Source organism: Oryctolagus cuniculus, chromosome 16, assembly GCF_964237555.1.
Source record: "Oryctolagus cuniculus chromosome 16, mOryCun1.1, whole genome shotgun sequence".
Taxonomy (NCBI): Eukaryota; Metazoa; Chordata; class Mammalia; order Lagomorpha; family Leporidae; genus Oryctolagus; species Oryctolagus cuniculus.
Window position 1 is genome coordinate 49,231,942 of NC_091447.1, and position 19,909 is coordinate 49,251,850.

Sequence of the window (19,909 nt, forward strand, 5' to 3'; positions counted from 1 at the left end):
CATTTGGAATCCTGAGGAAAGCGCTGTTGTTACATAACTAAAATGCTGTCTGACATAAATGAGTAAGTGCCATGTATGCATACAGGCCCTACTTCTTCCTGAAGGGCCTTTATACATTCCATCAAAAAGAATCCCCTTACTTGTTCCCCTTCAGTTCTGAGAACTAAGGGCTACAATATGGATTTGTTTGGCCAGTTTTACACCATTGAACTATTCTACTGGAAAAACAGTAGCCATCCAGAAATCATTTCTAACTTTCTTTGGATGTGTACTTGGTGCAACATGAATTTCTCTTTGAAACGGATGTAGGATATGTGAAGGTTATGAAGTGACAGAAAACCTAACTCTAAGGTTCACTTACCGCATACCCAATAGTAAGCTTTCAAAGGGAGACAGTTCACTGAATGCTTACCAGTCCTTCCTATTGTTTGGTATCTTGACACCCAATTAACTGAAGCTACAACAGTTTAGCTTAGCTTCCAAAAGCAGAAGAATATAACCTCTCATTATTTTTATTGGCCCTGAGACACAGTCCTACAAAGGTCTATTTTATAGCATTATATTTATGCATATTTAAACTTTTAGTTTTATTGGTTTGGGAAAATTAAGTATCTGAACTAATGTAATAATCACAGTAGCCTTAAGATAAAAGTTAGGTATTTGCGATAGAGGCCACACTTGGCAACCCAGCTGTTGTGGGTGAGTTTAATTACTAAAATCTCCAGGTCCACAAGCCTCAAGGTCTGATTAATGGCTGTGAGAAAGGAGTATTTCCTGGAGATTCACTCTCTTGAAATAATTCAAGTCTTCCAAACTATTAAAAACAAATATTTTAGTTGAAGCAATGGATCAAGGGAATTCAATGTCAGTTTTTAATGTCTAATGTCATTAATTTTGGAGTCATATACTTGCTGATAAAAACTGTTGGTTGAAGTGCAGGCAGGTGCAGTGCTTGCCATGCTTACAGATTTTATTTGCTTTGGATTCTCACGTATTCCCTGTGGTGAGTGCTGCGATGTTTTCTTCCTTAACATTCTTCGGCAGTCAACTTGACTGCCCGTATCTTCAACATGTTCTTTTGAGAAGTTTTGCAGATTTTAATGGAGGACACACAAAACATGACACACATCAATGAATGCGTTATGTATGCATATATCTCATTTCTAGAATTTAATGATTTCATTTTAAAAGATAATGCGAGTTTTACTGTGCCAGGAAATGATAATAATAGCCAGTATGCTTAGATCTCTGTACCAGCTCTGTACAGTTACAACCTTCTGAGAACAAAGAATCTGAATTTAAGAAAAACATACTGATATTGAAGTTATCAGATATATATTTGTTATCAGATGATATATTTGTTCTTGAGCTTCTTCAGTGTCTTGTGTTCCTTTCTGGATCCCAGAGAAGAAAACTAATGATAATTCCAGGGGCACACGAATTTATGTATTGACCTTAAATGTAATTTGATCACCAGGAACTAAACATAGCTACCAGCAATGTTTTCCTTTGTCTTCTCCAGCTGCCAAGAAACTGCAACCAAATTTGAGTTTAATCATTATACTCATATTGACACCTGTAGTTGAGATTTTGACTCCAGAAGTGTTTCACCTTGAAAGACAATGAGACTGGGAATTACGTAAACTCAGCACACTGATATCTGACAGTATTAATATTAAATTCATACTGAATAGATAATGGTATTGGACAAGGGCCCCATGAAAAAGATTTTAGCAAATAGAAAATATATCCTTATGAAGCAGAAATAAAGCTAGTTTCTCTAGTTATATTGATCTGAGAAGGACATAAGAAACTATGTTGAAAATACATTTTTCAAAATTTATGGATGCTTTTTATAGTTTTATTTCCTTATTTAAGATTTGTTGTTTATTTGAAAGGTAGAGTTATAGAGACAGGATGACAGGAGAGAGAAAGAGAGAGAGAGAGAGAGAAAGATCTTCCATCTGTTGGTTCATTCCCCAAATGCTTGCAATGGCCTGGACCAAGCTGGGCAGAGGCCAGGAGCCCTGAGCTTCTGCCAGGTCTCCCACACAGGTGCAGGGGCCCAAGCAGCTGGGCCAGCTTTCTTTGCTTTCTCAGGTGCGTTAGCATTGGAAGTGCAGCTGTCAGGTGTTGAACCATGTGCAATGCCAGCATTGAGGCAGAGGCTTAGCCTATGCCACAACACCTGCCCCAGTTTTATTTCTTATGACTAAATATCTTACGTAAATCTACAAAGAATCTGAATTTAAGGAAAACATACTGATATTGAAGTTATCAGAATTTAGAATAAAATATTTACAAAAGGCTTAGACAATTTTTGGTAAGTTTTCTAATATTTAAAACTTAACATATATAAACATTGAAGTATATTAAAGGCCTAAAGCTTTAATTATGTTTTTTCTTTTAATATTCAATTATTTCTTATCTGTCAATATTCCAAGCAAGTACATGGGTAATTATTAACAATGAAGAAATTTAACTACAGGAACCAAATGCTGAGCTGAGATTATCCAGCAGTAATGCCCTCACAGAAACATCAGTCTGGATAGCTATGGACACTTGAAAATTCCATTGTAGGAGCTAAGGAAATCATGGGAAAAATCACACTATCTGGTTCTAGCACAGGAATTAAAAAAAAAAAAAACTCATTGCAGAGGACTGAACAGAGGTTACATTTCACTGGTGTCTCCTCTGCTTCGAACCAGACATGCTTTATGTGGAGAGAGACCATTTCCTTGGAGGAAAGAGGAAGAAATGAGTACAGGACTCTGCCTGTGGACTTAGCCTCCGGACTCACCTTGGTGCCATGCGGGGCTGCACAGTCCCGTGGTCCATGTTTGCGTGGAACACTCACTCTCACCACCAAGCGCACGCCAGCAGCCTCAGCCCCCAGCCAGGCCTCAGTGCAAACCACCATTAGTAGCCCACGATTTGGCACGTCCTGGCACCTTGCTGGTCATATCTGCTCCCCAAGTTCTGATGGACCACACACACGTGCCCCAGTGGGATTCCGTCTTCTGGTGCAGCTCAGCACCACAGCTGCTACAAGGCTTTCCCAGACAAAGGCATCCCGTCAAAGTGGAATAGGTACCGAGCTCTTCAAAGCACAGACATTGCCACACAGCCACACAACCAAGACCGATTAAGTAAAATGGACAAAGTGACTTATGAGAAAGAAATGAAGCTGGATGTCTGACAAGGAATTCAAAATAAATTTTTTTTAAAGATCTATTTATTTACTTGAGTTACAGAGGTATTTTACAGTTTATTTACAGAGTTACAGAAGTGAGAAGGAGAGAGAGCTTCCATCTGCTGGTTCATACCCCAGATGGCTGCAACAGCTAGGTTTGGGCTAGGCTGAAGCCAGAAGCCAGGAGCTTCATCCGGGTCTCCCACCTGTGTGACAGGCCCAAACATCTGAGTAATATTACACTGCTTTTCTCAGGCCAGGGGGCTAAGACCAGATGTGGAGCTGCCCAGGCTCAAACTGGTACCTGTATGGCATGCCGGCACTGCAAGTGGCAGCTTTACCCACTAGGCCACAATGCCAGCCCCCAAAATAAGTTTTTTAAAAAGTTCAATAAACTTCATAACATTACAAAAAAACAATTCATTTATATAGGATGAACAAAGAATATAAAACAAAAAAATCTTTAATGGTGGTCTATAAATTACTCATATCTCTGGTATGAAGGTTAAAAGACAAAACTATCAAAATGATAACTCCAGTAATTTGTTAAGGAACATACATTATGGTGTGCCGGCCACAGCGCGCCAGCCGCAGTGGCCATTGGAGGGTAACCAACGGTAAAGGAAGACCTTTCTCTCTCTCTCTCTCTCTCTCTCTCTCACTGTCCACTCTGCCTGTCAAAAAAAAATGCATTATAGTAAAATGTAAATTTTAATACCAAATCCTCAAAATGTGGGAAAGAGTAAAGTAAAAGTGCAAAGCTTTATTTTTATGTGGGTGATCCAAGGGAAGTTGTTATCAACATAGAAGTTCCTGCTATAACTAGCAGATATTTGGTATAAGCCTCATAGTGACTGCAAAAGAAGCACTTGTCATAGATAAACAAAATATAAAAAAATAATTTAAAAATACTATTAGTAAAGTCACTTAACTACCCAAAAGATGACAAGAGGAAAGATTATTCTAGAAAATGGACAAAGTGGCAGCATTAATTCCTTACCTATTAATAATTATCTTGTATGTGAATGGATTAAGCTCTCTATTCAAAAGACAGTGTAGGCTGAATGAATAGATAAGAATGAGACCAAACCACATGCTGCCTGTAAGAGTCTCTCTTCACTTGTAAGGAGGGCACACATAAACTAAAACTGAATGGATAAAGCCATGTAACTCCTGGAAATGATACAAGAGAGAGCAGGGGTAGCCATACATACATAAAAAAGACTTTACTATAAAAAGTAAGATACTGAGAGACAGATTTAAGCAAGGTGAAGACCAGTCTCTGAACTGAAGCTTTAAAACACTAATGAATGGAATAGAACACTAGTAAATGAAAAGATATTTTGTGTTCATGGATTGGGAGAATTAATACTGATAAACTATCCCTAGTGCCTAAGGTGATCAACAGATCTAACGTATTATCTGTCAAAATAAGAATACAATCTCCTCACAAATAGAAAAAGTGAATCCTAAAATGGAATCATGGAAGACCTCAAACAACCAAATAATCGTCTTGAGCAAAAAGAACACAGCTGGAGCCATCATGCTACGTGCTTATATGAAGCTCTACAAATCTGTAGTAACCCAAAACAGCATGGTACTGGCATAAAAATGACAAATAGACCAATGGAACAAAATAGTGCTCCCAGAAATAAATCCACACAATTATAGCCAACTGCTTTGCTTTGCTTTGCTTTTCTAGGCATTTATTTATTTGGTAAGCAGAGTTTCAGAGAGACAGAGGCAGAGAGAGAGAAAGAGAGAGAGAGAGATTTTCCATCCACTGGTTCACTCCCCCAAAGGCTGCAATGGCAGGAGCTGGCAGATCAGAAGCCAGGAGTTGGGAGCTTCTTCCAGTCTCCCACACAGGTGCAGGGGCCCAAGGACTTGGGCCATCTTCTACTGCTTTCCCAGGCCATAGCAGAGAGCTGGATTGGAAGTTGAGCAGTCGGGACCCAAACCAGTGCCCATGTGGGATGCTGGCACTGCAGGTGGCGGCTTTACCCACTATGCTACAGTGCTGGCTCTGGCTTCACCAACTACTTTTCAATGAAAGCGCCAAGAATGCACACTGGTAAATCATACTTTTTCAACAAATGATGTTGAGATAACTAAATATACACATGCAAAAGAGTGACTTTAGACCCTTATCTTATACCACATACAAATTCAACTAAAACATTCATTTAAGAAAAGTTGTACAATGCCAAAATATGAAAGAACTAGAAGAAAACGTAGGGGATATACTCCAGGGTGTTGGTCTGGACAGTTTTTTATATGATCCCCAAAGTCCAGGCAAACATAGACCAAATGGAAGGGTGTCAAACTACAACGTATGCTCACAGCAAAGGGAAAATTCAGCAAACTGTTTATAATAAGGAATCATCATCCAAAATAATTAAGGAACTCAATAGTAAGAAAATAAACCTATTAAAATTGATAATCTATCTGAATCGCCATTTCACTCATATGACCAACAGATACATCAAAAATACTTAACATCACTAATTAACATGGAAGTATAAATCAAAATTATGGTTAGATATTAGTTACAATCTGTTAGAATCACTATTATCAAAAAGAAAAAACACAGCAAGTGTTGGCAAGGATGTGGAGAAAAAGGATCCCTTACACAGTGGGAATGTAAATTAACACAATCACCATGGAGTTCCAAAAAGCATTGAAGATAGAAGTGTTGTATGAGCCAGCATCCTCTTACTGAGCATCTATCCAAAGGAAATTAAATCAGTCTATCCAAGATATCTGTACTCCCATGTTTACTGGTCTGTTCACAATAGACCAGGTGGTGAGCCAACCCCAGTGTTCATCGATGGAGGCATGGATAAAGAGAATGTAGTCTACGTGCACTGTGAAATACTGTTCAACCATAAAAAGAATGAAATTCTATCAAAGTTTGTCTTTGTTTTTTTTTTTTTCATAAAACAGTTCATTTATTTTGCTATGTTGTTTACGGGATAATGTGGCCTTTTTAAATATGGATCAAGCGATTTTAGATAAATCTGATCAAGTCTTCCGAGGCCATTTAGCTCTTAAAACTTCAGATACAGGGAATTAGTAACAGATATTTCTTAGCCTGACTTATTAACAGTATTATGAACTAATAATTAAGGGCACAAGATATAGGGTTGATTACCCATCCTTTCACCTGAGTAATCTTATTTTTTAAAAATCATTTAATTTATTTTTACTTATTTGATAGGCACAATGATATGAGAGAGAGCAAGAGAGAAAGAAAAAAAGAGATCTCATCTCCTGGTCCACTCCCCAAATTTCCACAACAGAAAAGAACGGGACAGGCCAAAGCTGGGAGCCAGAACCTCCATCCAGGTCTCCCACTTGGGCGACAGAGAATCTACTACTTGAGCCATCATCTGCTGCTTCCCAGGATATGCTTTTGCAGTAAGCTGGATTCAAAGCACAGTAGTGCTGACTCCAATCAGGCACTCTCAAATGTGATGACAGAATACCAAAGGACAAATTAACCACACTGTACCACACCAGGGGCAAGCACTTGGTCCAGGAGTTAAGATGCCAGTTAAGACACCTGAATCTGGTGCCTGATTCCAGCTTCCTGCCAATGTAGTCACTGGGAGTCAATGATGATGGCTCAAGCAGTTGGGTTCCTGTCTCCCAAGTGGAAGACCTGGGTTGGGTTTTGGGCTCTCGGTTTCAGCCCTAGCTGGTCATTGGAGATACTCGAGGAGTGAGCCAGGGGATGAGATCTCCTCTCTCTCTCTCTCTCTCTCTCTCTCTGAGCTATAGGCTGGCGCCATGGCTCACTAGGCTAATCCTCCAGCTGAGGCGCCAGCACCCCAGGTTCTAGTCCCGGTCGGGGAGTCGGATTCTGTCTCGGTTACTCCTCTTCCAGTTCAGCTCTCCGCTGTGACCCGGGAGTGCAGTGGAGGATGGCCCAGGTCCTTGGGCCCTGCACCCGCATGGGAGACCAGGAGAAGCACCTGGCTCCTGGCTTTGGATCGGCACAGCACGCTAGCCTCAACATGCCAGCTGTAGCGGCCACTTTGGGGGTGAACCAACGGAAAAAGGAAGACCTTTCTCTTTGTCTCTCTCTCTCTCACTAATTCTGCCTGTCCAAAAAAAAAAAGAAAAAGAAACATTAACTACTAGAGTTGCTTAGAATCTAAGAAACAATAGAAAAGGAAAATGAGGATTCTGTGTTTTAGGAAATTAAGAGAGGAAGGAAAGCGTGTTTACCCAGGGACAACTCCACACGTGGCAGTATGACAGTGTGGCCCCAGGAACATCTCACTTACTCCTCATCCAAGTCAGGTAGTTTTATCTTACAGAAGTGCACCAGAGGCATGATGGCTCCCTTGGGAACACACAGGTAGTGCTGAATGGGATGAGGATTAGAACACAGCTGACACTGAATCCAGAACTGCTGTATTTAATCAGCACCATGGGCTGGCGAGGGCTCAGCACGGAGAGCTGCAGAGCTGCTGTGTGTGCCCGGCTCCTGCTGAATTACAGAAGCAGTATACTGGATTTAGAAAGCCAGATCAGGGTAAGACTAGGGTTCTATTTACAAGTGTCATCACTCTACAGGAAGTAGATATATTGTTATTATTGATCCATCAGTTCACTTAATCTGTTTATTATTGAATGTATTATTCTTCAAGATTAAGAATAAAACGAGTGTTATTGTTAAGAATTACTGAAACAATATAAATCTCTAAATCCAAGACACATCTTAAAATCAAAAAGGGCTACCTCTACTAAGAGTCAAGTTGTCAAAGTAATAAGTAAATTTCTTGTGTAGTGTGATTGGCTTTTTTTGTTTTGTGATATTGCAGAAAAATCATACGAGACCAACATCTTTACAAAAGATCTACTCATTTTATAGATGCTGTATTATTTTTTCCAAACAAGATAGTTTTATTTATTTATTTATTTTTATTTTTTTCCCTTTTTAAACTTTTATTTAATGAATATAAATTTCCAAAGTACAGCTTATAGATTACAATGGCTTCCCCCCTCATAACGTCCCTCCCACCCGCAACCCTCCCCTTTCCCACTCCCTCTCCCCTTCCAATCACATCAAGATTCATTTTCGATTCTCTTTATATACAGAAGATCAGTTTAGCATACATTAAGTAAAGATTTCAACAGTTTGCTCCCACACAGAAACATAAAGTGAAAAATACTGTTTGAGTACTAGTTATAGCATTAAATCTCCATGTACAGCACACTAAGGACAAAAATCCTACATGAGGAGTAAGTGCACAGTGACTCCTGTTGTTGACTTAACAAATTGACACTCTTATTTATGGCATCAGTAATCACCCTAGGCTCTTGTCATGAGCTGCCAAGGCTATGGAAGCCCCCTGAGTTCACCGACTCTGATCATATTTAGACAAGGCCATGGTCAAAGTGGAAGTTCTCTCCTCCCTTCAGAGAAAGGTACCTCCTTCTTTGATGACCCGTTCTTTCCACTGGGATCTCACCTCACTCATGGAGATCTTTCACTTAGGGTTTTGTTTTGGTTTTTTTTTTTTTTTTTTTTTTTTTTTTTTGTCTTTGAAGTAGACATTTTCTCTTCTCTTTCAAGATACCCTTTTCTTTGAGAACCACACATAGTTGGTCCTGAAAATATGGCTGAATGTGAAAATTTCCTTTTTCCTATTGTCATTCTGGCCCCCTTTGAGATACCTTCAACCAAGATTGGCTAATTGCTGTATTTGTTCTCAACACTTACCCCTGACTTAGCTCTGAGTATCCTGAAACTTCTACCGATGCCTCCATTGTTCAAAATTGTTGAGTGGACAGAAGCTTCATTCACAGCAAATTTGTAAACTGAACTATTACCAAAACACATTCATAATTAAAATATAGAAATGTAGGAACTAGAAAACATGTGGAAACTAATTCCGTAGAATGAACCAATTCTCACCTTTTAAATTCTACTTACCACATAGAATTAAAATACCCATAAGATTCCTAATAATTTGACAAGGTCCATCTACATAGGGAAGCCAATAAAAGAAAGAAAGGAAGAATGGGATTTACCTATGTAGAACAAAATCTTATGTTCTACATAGTGACAGTTCTTTAGTTGTTAGAAGCATACTAGAGAGAGTGCAGACATTACACATGGAAAATGTCATAGTGACATTTCAGTGAAATTGAAGCATTTTGCCCATAGAGAATTGAAACCAACTTGGGAGGTGATTTACCTTATATTAAAGTGCCCTCTTGAGGATAAAAACAAGACTACAGAACCAAAAGTATTATTGAATTCCTAGTACTCTTAACTGAATTAGCAAAGGAAACATTTTCAAATGGTTAGGTGTGTATCAGAACTAGTGAAGACGTGTCTTACTTTTGGAAAAAGGAAGGGAGAAGCTGCATACCTTTTTTCCTGCTTACAGTCTGTTCAAGGGGAAGAATTCTGGGAGAGCAAGCACTTATACTAGTGGGTAGGGATTTTTCTCCGAATCTTATTGTTTCAGAAACATCAAGAAATAACATGTCTGTTATTATGGAAGAAATATTGCTTTCAATAACTTTACTAAAAAAAAACCTTTCTGTGGTTTTAGTCTACATCGAAGTCTCAGGCTTTGTGGAGCCATCAGTGGGGATGAAAGAGGCCAGTGTGCTCCTGGTCCATCAGATCACTCAAGTTGTTCCTGCCTCTCTGGATCTTCACTCTGGTGGCCACATCTGGTTCTTGTGGCTGCGTCACAGACTGGGCACCTGCAGGCAGTGGGTGCTTGAAATGCAGGTGGTTTAGGCATCCCAGGAAGTTGCCCTTCTTAGAGGTGTTGCTGCCTCCATAGCATCCTGTCAAAAGTGGACCAGGATTCCCTTTGGCTTCTCCTCTGAATTTAAGGAAACATTTTTTTCCCTTCTGAAAACTTTCTACTTTTTAGTTTTTTTCAAGATATTCATCTTATCCTAAGTGTTTAGTTAAAAGAAATAAGTAAATGACAAGCAAGGATACTCACAAGCTCTTTTCATTTCTGAATGAAAAGGACCCTTGTGGCAAAATTTAGAAAATACCTTGAGTACAAAGAGGAGAAATTGGGAGGATGATGGAAAGGAGAGGCACATAGAAGGCTCTCAGCATAGCCTTCTTCCATTTAGAACAATGAATGGGATGTCTCGAAGACCACTAAATACAAAGATATGACCAGTTGTGAATATGTGGGCAGCTGGATGATTCGCATGTCAAAAAAATTTGCTATGAACTGCAAATATATATTATGTCTTTGTTTTTCCAGATCTTAGTTAACTTTGCACCTTAAGAAGTTTGGGAACAAGATTACAATATGCTAAATGCTAATTTTGATAAATACTAATCACCAAATTAGCATAGACTATAAATAGAGTGTGCTCCCATTCTTGATTTTAAATTTGGTTTACATATTTGCAAATGTAAATTCCTTAAGAATAGGAAGCTGGGTGTGAATATACAATGTGTTTTAGAGGTGAAAAGAGTGGTTAAATGTTTAAAATTAGGAAACTTAGCAAGAAAATGCCTGTGAGCTATGTGGGGAGAGAAGTAACAGTAAGTGAAGCAATGTCAACTTTGAACATCTTAACACCAGAGACAAGAGAATATCTTGGAAAGTTAAACGCAGCTTAGGAAATTTCAGCAATAGGATGTGATAGACCTGGAGACATCTTCCGTACAGAAGAGCAAGAACAGCCATGAAAAACACTGGAATTTTTTCTTTGAAAGGATAAATACCTGATTGTGATTCAGAGCTGAGCTTCACGTTGTTGAGAAAATCTATATCATGGTTACAGAGAATGGCTTATGTGGTGTTGCAAACAGAAGCCAGGGAGATCAAACAATCTGAGCAGACATAGAGTTCCAGCCTGGTTAGTGTGGAAAGACCCCACAAACACATCGTTAAGAACTCAGCACCCAGCTATACAGAGAAGCTCCATTTTGGGGAATAAGGACGCATCCTACAGTAAAGTCTGCCAAATCTGGCCCCACTTTTTTTCCTCCATATACAATTTCTGATCCGCATCTAGTGGAGGCTCTTCAGTTAGCCAAAAGTCTATTTCTGTGCCCTTTGCTCATTGATTAATGCCCAGGAGTCAGTAAAGTGATACCGCACCAGTGCTGTTATTATCTAGCTAATTTGTTGTCACAAGCATTGCCAATTTTCACTGTACCCATGCAGCAGATTTGTCCTTTTACTCTTCAAATAACAGTTGATGAAGCTACTTTCCGGGCTGAATGCCTGCCCTTCCTCTTGAGCTTTTGTCCATAATCTTTGATGTGTGCTTGCTAGCTTCTGAATACTAAATCTAGCATGGGACCCAACTATGGGGCTACACGACATTTGAATGGAATTTATTACAGGTTTCAAGGCATAGCAGCCTCCTGTTCATGAGAGGTGCTTGCAGTGGTTCCCGTCACACCTTCTTTAATGTCTCATTTCACTTAATAAGGGAACTCTTGTGCACATATCCTTCTGCATTGAAATGATGACCTGACAAAGACCAAGAAACAATTGTCATTATAGTTCTCAAAATAATTTCTTGGGCTTCCCAATATCGATTTTAACAAATATCTAATAACAGACGAATGTTGCCTTTTTTTTTTTTTTTTTTTTTGACAGGCAGAGTGGACAGTGAGAGAGACAGAGAGAAAGGTCTTCCTTTGCCGTTGGTTCACCCTCCAATGGCCGCCACGGCCTGTGTACCACGCTGATCTGAAGGCAGGAGCCAGGTGCTTCTCCTGGTCTCCCATGGGGTGCAGGGCCCAAGCACTCGGGCCATCCTCCACTGCACTCCCTGGCCACAGCAGAGAGCTGGCCTGGAAGAGGAACAACCAGGACTAGAACCCCGTGTGCTGGCGCCGCAAGGCGGAGGATTAGCCTAGTGAGCTGCGGCGCCGGCCTAATGTTGCCTTTCAAAGGAAGTATATACAAACAGTGATGGATACCTTTCTGGTTGAAAATCTCGGCAGTTGTTGCTGGGTGACTGCTTTAGGTTTTTCTTAAGGGTTCCAGTCAGCGGGGCCGTGGTGCTGCAGACCATGCCAGTATCATCTGAATGTGGAGCTCCTAAGGACTTAGCAGGTCCTATGGTGCTCCTAGGTAGCCTGCTGCCCTCCGGAGCCACTCACAGATTCAGCTGTATTTTCCTGGTAAATTTGTAAAAAGGAGTTGAACGAAATTGCCAGACGTTGCCTGTGATTACGACAAAGATAAAGAAATCCAATCAATAATTCATCTTCTTGCTTTGCCTTTAGAATTGGAAGCAAAAATAGGCTATTTTGTTGTTATTGTGTGAAGGATATCTCCTTTTATAGCTTTTGTCTATGTTGTGCGTAGAAACTTCTCCACTTCCCCCTGCCTGTGCTTTATTTACATTACCCAGACATCTGGCGTGGTCCTATGACCATCAAGAACTTGCATTTCAACTTTATATTTGCCTTCAGACTGAAATATCAAACATATAGAATCTGAATAATACATAACAATACTTTGTAACTCCAGGAGCTCTATATCTGTTCTCATTAAGTTATGGCAAAAGAAAACAGGATAACTTAAATATTCTTGTGAACAGCAGTACATGTGCCCTGAATTCCATCCAGCATGAGCAGAAAATACCTCAAATCACCAAAACAGAAATGGAAAAGACAGCCATAGTCAAACTTATTACAGAAAAATAAGGTTTGTTAGCACATCTCACAGCCTGAATGAAAAATACCACATCAGTTATGGCTGATGCTGTGGAGGGGCAAGCAGGAATTTCCTTATTATGTAGTCTTCCTCCAGGTCCACTGTTCTAATTTTTTTCCCACACATATATGAAGTATACAAAATGATATTGTGAACCTTAAAGCACTCACTTCTCATAGATCTTTATTTTAAACCAAAATATCCTGATACCCTAAGGTATCTGGCATTGTTTTAATTTGAATTGTTTAAAAATTTTGAAATGGAGAGAAGGAGACAGACAGACAGAGTCTTCCATACACTGGTTCACTTGCCAAATGCCTGCAGCAGCCAGGGCTGGAATAGACCAAAGCTAGGAGAGCCAGGTACTCAGTCCAAGTCTCCCATGGGGTTTGCAAGGACCCAGGAACTTGAGCCATCATGAGCTGCTGCCTCCCAGGGTATTAATGGGATGCTTGAGTTGAAAGTGTAGACAGGACTCGAACCTAGCATTCCAACATGGGATGCAGGCATCCTGAGCAGTGTCTTAGCCATTGAGTCAAATGCTTGCCCCAGTCATTGTGGAGATTGAAAATTTGAGTGGGGTTAGGTAAGTCTAGATATTACCATCAAAAATTCTGATGTAAAAGCAGATGAAGAGAAAATCTGTACGACCCATTTTCCCCAATGACACAAGAATCTTTGTGTAAACATCACTTTTTTTTTCTTTTTTATATTTATTTTAGTTATTTGAAAGGCAGAGTTACAGAGACAGGGAGAGAAAGAGTTCTTCCATCCATCCACTGGTTCACTCCCCAGATGGCTGCAATGGCCAGGACTGGGCCAGGCTGAAGCCCGCTTTCTAATAATACATTTTAACACCACTGAGGCAACAGCAGAGTGATGCTTCCATCACAAATTCCTACTGTGCACCATACTTGCCCCTGCAATCCTCTGACAGTCATTTTATCTGATGCCTACTCATCAAATATTGCTCTTCCGATCCTCCTTCCTTCTTTTAGCTTTTCATTAGCAAGCTGAGATATGACTGTATGTCGTATGTCATGGTTCTACAAACCCTCTGAGCAGTTCATCTGTATCAGCAGACTCCCTCGCTGGGGTGGCCTGAGAGACCCTGTCACCTCCACCCTATCAGTCTGATCCTCCCCTTCTACCTCACATGATCTTAATTGGAACCAGTTCTGAAGGACTTCTAGATTTTTCTTTTGTAGAGTCATAGTTTTAAGCCACTAAAGCTAGCAGAAATTCAGAGACTCAGATGATTCTTTTGAGATGTGAGGATCTGGTGGGGCAGCCAGGCCACTTAACCTCATCCAGCACTTCTTTAGAGTTGTTGTAACTATTCTATTTGATATTTACCATGCCATAAAGTTCATTTAGTTTCCTGTACTTTAAAGACAGACCAAGGGAACAGGAGAGGCAGAGAGTGGGTGAGATTGATTGATTGATTGATTTTCCATCTGTTGATTCACTCCCCAATTCCCCCAAATACTCTCAGTAGCCAGTACAGAGCCAGGCTGAAACCACGAGCCAGGAATTCCATCTGGGTCTCCCATATGGGTGGCAGTGGCCCAAATACCTGAGCCGTCATCTGCTGACAGGCAGGGTGCATGAGCAGGAAGTTTGATTGGGCAGAGTGGCCAGGCCTGGAACTGGCGCTGTTGCAGAAGTCCTAAGCATGCTCTTTAACACCTGTCCCCGTAATCAAACTCTGCATCAGTTTAATTTATTTTTATCCATTTAATTGATTTAATTGATTTTTATCCATTTAATTCTTATTTTCTTTTTTCTTAATAATTCAAATTGTTTCCCCATTATTCAGCTCCATTCAGGGCGGGTTGGCTTCATCTTGTGTCTATAAAAAATAACATAAGGAGCAGGTGCCAGTTTTAGCACCACATCAACCATCACTTCTGAAAACAACACACAAGTTAGTAGGATGTTTATTGCTTTTGTGTACCCATTTCTAAGTTTCTTGCACTCAGAGATTATTGATTGCCTCATAAAGGATATTCTTCACTTAAGTTGTCAGATGTCAGTACCTAACACAGGGAAATGGCATCTTCATTCTCATGTGCAAAAATCCATTTCAACATGAGTTCAGCTTGTTGAAATGATTCCATGTTTCAGTGATCTGTTGATTGCCTGTCCTGAGACCTGTATAATTATTTTATTTATTATTAGTCCAACAGGAATCAGTTTGATCAAAACAGGTATCTGCCCTACTCTCTCTTCCCATACTGAATCATCTACCATAACTCTGTGGGTCTAGCATTCTTGGACTGTGAGTCAGTTACATTCATTTTTATCAAAAGAGACAAAAGCAACCAAGGTTCCTCTGTGATGTTTTTGATCAAGCTTTTCACCCAAATCGAGGATCTATGAACTCCACAAGGCCTTGAGATGCTTTGGCACCATCATTACTTGGCAGCGTGTGTGCAACCTCACCCCAAGAATACCCAGGCATCCCTCCTGAGAATTCTTGTCTCTCATGCTCAAGTCCCTCATCTTTGTTTCTTCCAAACAAAACCTTAGCTCTTTCTTAAATTGTCAGGAATCACTGCAAAAATCTTTATTATTCAAACGGCCAAAATGACACAGATCAGAGCATTGAAATTGTTCACGAGCCTCCCCAGAGCCCCCTCACAAAAGCTCTGATAAAGGCTGGCGTTACAGGACAAACAGAGAGAGACAATAGGCAAGCAGCAAGCCCAGTGGACTCCCAGGCTCGGCTCTCCTCCATCATCTCTAGGGCACACTGACTGCACTTCATCTTGGAGTGCAGCACATCCACACGTGTGTCAGGGCTTGTGTTGGGTTCCTGTGGCTTATGTAACAAATTTCCACTGCCCTGATGACTGGAAACCACAGAAATCCATTCTGCTCTAGAGGCCAAAACTCCAAACTCTGAATCGCTGAGTCAAAAATCCAGCTCTGAGTAGGACTGAGTTCCTTCCGAAAGCTCAGATCAACTCCAGGTCGTTGCATCACTCTAGTCTTTGCCTTTGTGTACACATTGCATTCTCTTTTTGTATGCATTTTTTCTGCTTCATTTATTTTTAAACATTTATTTATTTATTTGAAAGTTAGAGTTACAGCAAGAGAGGTTATTTATTTATTTGAAAGTTAGAGTTATAGCAAGAGAGGGAGAGACACTGAGAGATCTTGCATCCACTGGTTCACTCCCCAGAGAACTGCAAAGGCTGGCACTGGGCCAGGCTAAAGCCAGGAGACAGGAGCTTCTTCCAGGCCCAAGCACTTGGGCCTTCCTCCTCTGCTTTCCCAGGCCTTTAGCAGGGGGCTGGCTCAGAAGTGGAGCAGCCATGACTCGAACCAGTACCTATATGGGATGCCAACATCACAGCAGTGGCTTTACCCACCATGCCACAACACCAACCCCTGCCTTACTCATTTTTTTTATGTTTTGTTTTTTAAAGATTAATTTTATTTTCTTGAAAGGCAGAGTTAGATACTTTCCATCCCCTGGTTCACTCCCCAAATGGCCGCAACTATCAGGGCTGAGCCAGACTGAAGTCAGGGGCCAGGAGTGCTATCCAGGTCGCCCATATGGGTGCAGAGGCCCAAGTACTTGGGCTGTCTTCTACTGCTTTCCCTGGCCATTAGCAGGGAGCTGGATCAGAAGTGGAGCAGCTGGGAAGCTGGGACTCGAACAAGCATCCATAGGGGAATTCCAGCGCTGCAGGAGGTAGCTGAACCCACTACGTCACAGCACCGGCCTCTCCCGCCCTCCTCTTTTAAGCCTGCAAGTGACTGCACTTAGGGCTCATCTACATAATGCAGAATAATGTCCTCAAGTCAATAGTTAACATAATCATACTGTAAAATCTTAGTTTTTTCATGTAACATTTTCAGATTCCATGGATAGGGAGGTGGATATCATTAGAGGAGGCGGGGCAGGGGGATTCTTCAGCCGCCAAGAATATTGATTTCGGAAGAGCTCAGGCATATGCCTCCATGAGCTGCCAATCACACAGCCATGATGAGCTCTTTAAAGTTTGTACCGGCAACGAATCATCAACAAACAATCCAGCCCTAGGTGCTGCAGACATCCAGTGAGTGAGCATTGTAAGTCACTAGTGCATCCAGTCAGTGGTGAGATTCCAGGAACCCCTCAGGAGGGACACAGGGAGTTGTCCCAGTCCACCTGCGAGACACAGCTTTCCTATCAAGGGAGAAAGAAAGAATCAGAGGCTCTTTACACAGGGAGCCAAAGTAAGTTCAGTTGAGGACAAATAGAGACGTACACTCACCCGAAGAATGACCTCCCTATTTGTCATGTTCCTTTGTATTTTGACACTGGAGACTCTTTTCTTATGGAGTTACAGATCTTGGGAGCATTTGAAAAAGGGTCCTCACATTTCAGGGCTGGGAGAACAAACCGAGTCTCAGTTCTGAATTAGCACTCTAGACCAGTGGTGATTGTCTCCCCCATTACACTAAACCTGGACACGTAACATAGCTACAGAAGAGCAGTAAAACTTCAAACGATGTAATTCCACTCTGGTCACACCTGCGTGGGGTCTCCGAAAGGTGTCAAGGCAACCTCACTATAAATTCCATAATTCCTACTGCTCCCCACCCTTCTGACTCATAATGTTGCCCAACACTGTTGATTCCACATCAGAAATTCTGTCATCTCTCATACTCACCATTTTTTTTTCTTTTACATGTTTCAGGCCATATTTTAAAGACTGTTTTTAAAGACAAGTTAACAGGACTTGTAGCTAGCATTGGTCTACCCTTATCTACCTTCCCCAGGAACATTTAAAACTGTTACTCCTTCTCATACTAGGAGATTATTCTATTTTACTCTCTTCTCAATCATATTTGTTTGACTTTTAAATTCAGCCTCAGAATCTGAAAGTCTTGGGCTTCCTGCATAGGGATTTAACAGTAAGCTTTCATTTTCTTGTATAAGATTTTATCAGTTAGGCCTATGGTTATTTCACTGAAGGTGCCGGTTGGAACAGGTTTGTTCTAATCTCACTGATTTTTGACAACAAAGCACATACACAAATTGAGAAAGAGATTTAATCTTCAGATAGGGTAGTGTCTCCAAAATAGAGCGCAAACACACTAAATCTGAGTATCCTTTTAGGCTTGATAGGCTTTTTATGCTGTGCTCTCTACAGTAGTGCAAAATATGCATGCGAATAAAACTGCATGTAGACGGCAACCAAACATCACCCCCTCCTGAGGAGATCCTGTTCACCCGAGCCCTTGTATATGTGACTTCTGCTCTGTTAGAGATTTACAATTCATGAAATTATGTGTTTGGAACCAAATAAATGAAAAAAAAAAAATAGAATAGGGTGGGGGTTTGTCACAGCATTGAAGTCACCATTTGGGAAGGTGGTACCTGCGTCCAATATGGCTGCCACCATATTGGAGGACACCCATATTGGGGTGCCTGGTTAGAGTCCTGGCTGCTCTTCTGATTCCAGCTTCCTGCTAATACATGCCCTGAAAGGCAGCAGGTGAGGGCTCAAGAACCTGGGTTCCTGCCACCCAACTGGGAGACCCAGCTGAGCCTCAGGCACTTGGCTTATGCCTGGCCCAGTGCTGGCTATTGTAGGTATTTGGTAAGCAAGCCAGCAGATGGGAAATTCTTTGTAGGTCTATCTCTGTCTTTTTGTCTTGGCACCTTTCAAACAAATAAGTTAATTTAAAATCAGAAAGCTAGGTTTTAAGTCAGAGAAGAGTTTATTGATATGTATTGAATATCTACTTACTTATTTGTTTCATATATATGCTTTTATATATGTATATTTATTTGAGATATGTATACACACACATATATATGTATACACACACACACACACACACACATATATATATATATATATATATACATAAACTAAGGACAGCTTCCTCACCAGACAGACAGACTTACCTTCAAACCCTTGTTTCATCATTTACTAGCTGTAGGAACCTGGGCAAAATCTTTACCAAAAACCAAAAGATTTTGTGAGCTGGGCTTTTGGCCTAGCAGTTAAGATGCCGTTTGGGCTGGAGTAAGGATTCCACTGTGAGTTCCTGTCTTGATTCGGCTTCCTGCTAGTGGAGAGCCTGGGAGACGGCAGGTGATTGCTGTTGCCACCCAGGTGGGAGAACTGAACCAAGTCCCTGGTTTCTGACTTTGGTGATTTGGGAACTGAATGAGTCAATTTCGGTGTATCTCAAATGAATAACGTTTTCAAAAAGACATGAAATGTACACAAAATTTAAGGGTTAATAAAAGCATTATTAACATATAAAAACGTTTATTCTAATGGCACAGTCATTTTACTACGTGATTATAAGAATTAAATTATAAAAAGTACGGTGAGTTCCCTAAGTAAAATTACTATTATTCCTTTTCTCTCAAGCACCCGTTCTCTTACCCTTCCTGATGTGTGGTGTTTATTACAACATCTTTGCCAGAGTTGTGAGGACTACATGAGACCATGTGTCTAGAAGCATTTTACAAAGCATAAAGAAGCATCTGTATTTAGTTGTTTTTTTTTTTTTCATAATTTGTAGTTTCTAATTGAATCAGATGTCAGGAAATACAGTAAGGAAACTACACAGATCTGTTCTGAAACAGTTTCTGTATGAAAAGCACCTTAGTAGCAAATAGAAACGTATGGATGAACTTCAAGCAATTGTGAAAGAATGGGTGAAGTGACAAGTTTAGTTTGGTGCCAACATTTAAAAAATTCAAGTAGGGACCGGTGCTGTGGTGTAGTAGACTAAGCCTCTGCCTGCAGCGCCGGCATTCCCTGTGGACACTGGTTCATGTCCCAGCTGCTCCTCTTCCCACCCAGCTCTCTGCTTATGTCCTGGGAAAGCAGTGGAAGATGATCAAGTGCTTGGGCCCCTGTATGCACGTGGGAAACCTGGAAGAAGCTCCTGGCCCCTGGCTTTAGATTGGCCTAGCTCCAGCTATCAGGGCCATTTGAACAGGGAACCAGGGGATGGAAGACCTTTCTCTTTGTCTCTCCCTCTCTCTGTAACTCTACCTCTCAAATAAATA